The sequence below is a fragment of the Nansenia antarctica genome, assembly GCF_963989245.1.
Source record: "Nansenia antarctica genome assembly, chromosome: 7".
Lineage (NCBI taxonomy): Eukaryota > Metazoa > Chordata > Actinopteri > Argentiniformes > Microstomatidae > Nansenia > Nansenia antarctica.
The window spans coordinates 5,250,406-5,252,905 of record NC_137677.1 but is presented as its reverse complement, the minus strand read 5'-3'; positions in this window follow the sequence as shown (position 1 = coordinate 5,252,905).

The window sequence follows — 2,500 nt, the reverse complement described above, 5'->3', positions numbered from 1 at the left end:
GCTTTGGAATAAGGCGTCTGCTAAATGCCCAAAATTTGAATGTAAGACGGACTCTTTAAAAAATCACGAGGAAACAAAACTGGACGTTGAACGGCTCTTCTTCGTCGTCCCATTGTCGGTGAGGGGGGGGGGGGGGACGCCTACGGTGAGGGTAGGCTTTCAGGCTAGGCGGAGAGTTCTTAGCTAACCTTATCAATTCACGGCTACACCGTGCGTCGATACGGTCTGAAGGTTTCATGGTCTTATGACATACAGAAGGTCTACGGAGGGAATGAGAAAAGTGTTTCGATCTGCAGGTGCAGCTGAAAGCATCATCCCCTCTGTGTGTTTCGGCGTGTTCCTGTGTGCAGAGGCTTCTCGTGACACACAGATATATACAGCCCTTTCGACAGATCGATAACAGATCGATAACTCGTCTTTACAGCCAGATGCCCCCGCACTCTCCGGATCATCAATGTCTATTCACTCTTCGGAGACAATGTCTATTCATGTGTGCCGCATGGGGTCTGAGTCGTGAAGTGACGTCGGCTGTAACCTTGCTCCTATCTCTAACCCTTTCTCCTCATCGCTCTTTCTCTCTCTCTCACTCTCTCTCTCTCCTTTCCCTCTCTTTCATCGTCTGGCTGAGACACAGTAGTTATTCTTCTTGTCTTTGACCTCCGCGCTGCTAGCCTGTAACCTCCATCAGTGCTCCCCATCGCTGCTTGAAAACTCAAAGGTCTATCTCTTAATTGTATCTGTGAGTCGGACCCATACTGTTCTTACTGGCCTCCGCAAGCCACGGGACAGCGGCCCAAGTGAGTGAGTGAGCGTCCTTTGAAATACATACTCCCTCTTTCTCTCACTGGATTGGACTCACGTGTAGGGATATAGTTCACATGTATGGCCATGCAGGACAGTATGTGGACACATACATCCGTACTACCATTATGTACAGGGAGAGAGGGAAAGGGGCACACACACAAATGCGCACACGCACGCGCACACGCACGCGCACACGCGCACACGCACACACACACACACACACACACACCTACAACTACAGAAACACACACACACGCGCACACGGACGCGCACACGCACACACACGCACACACACACACACACACACGCACACGCACACGCACACACACACCTACAACTACACCTACACAAAGACACACACTGATAGCATAGTCTAGTAATAATAGGCAGGTACTGTGTGTGTGTCATCTCGGAAGTGCCCTTCAGAAACGACGTAAGTGGAGACAAGATTGCAGTGCTGGTTCTCTGTACTGTAATTGAAGACGGTCCGGAACCAAGACAACGTATGGGCAGGAGGGGGATGACTCACAGCCTGGAGGAGAGAGAGGTGCAGGGACACAAGAGGTTTCTGAAGATGTTTTTCAAAACTGGTTTCGCCGTTTACTTAGAGCCAGAGGTGGCAAATGATTCCATGATGGCTCTCTAGACAGACATCGCTGTGCGCCACATAAAATGTGTCTTTGGTTTGCGTACAGTGAAGAAACTCATGGATATACAGTAATAATAATAATAATAATAATAATAATAACTTTATTCGTATAGCGCTTTTCCTGCAAACGTTGCAGCTCAAAGTGCTTTAATCATTATATAATATTCATTTAATTATTTAGTCATTTAAAGGCAATATTAAAAAGATGGGTTTTTAGTCTTGACATGAACATATGTGCTGAGGTTGCATCCCTAATGTAAACTGGCAGTGCATTCCACAATCTGGGTGCATAAAATGAGAATGCAGCCTCACCAAATCTCTTCTTTTGTACATGCGGTACACAGAGAAAACCAGCGTCAGAAGAAGTAGTTGCATGTCTGTTGGGGTTTTTCATGTCTGTCTCAAGTTTATACAAGTTGCTTATACAAGCAATTAGGATGGGAAGACCAGGAGAGAAGCAGTTAATTTATCCTCAACCCTTAACCGAGAAAGCATGAGCATGCATGATGCTCTATACAGTAAGTGCAGTGAAAGGCTAGACATGCTGGTCTTTGCTTTTGCTATACATGTTCTTTTGCTGCACCTGACCCTACCACTGGACAGCCAGGAGTCTAGATGTGATAAGACGAGAGCCTGAATAACTTGCACAGTCGAGCGGGTGGCGAATAAACGATCCATCAACTTCAATGAACGACGGAGATTGTTTCTCTCGACCCATTATATCAGTCAAGCTACTCCAAAGTCATGTTCTATTATTCTTAACATCCATTTATCTTGTTTTGGGTACTGGAATACATTTATTATAAAAGTTCAGTCACATCATTTCTTCATTTGCAGTACCGGTATATCCACCAATCAGCAGCCTGACGTGTTTGCCGGCCTTTTCGCATCATTTCTTTGAACCATAAAATGTTTCAATTCCTCATGAATCGAGGGGGTTTCTCAACGGTTTCTCAACAGACACACGTTTGTCAACCGTGGGCAAACAAATATTCGATTTTTTTCTATCTGGCAGAGAGAGACCGTGTGAGTCCAGGGCAGATGCAA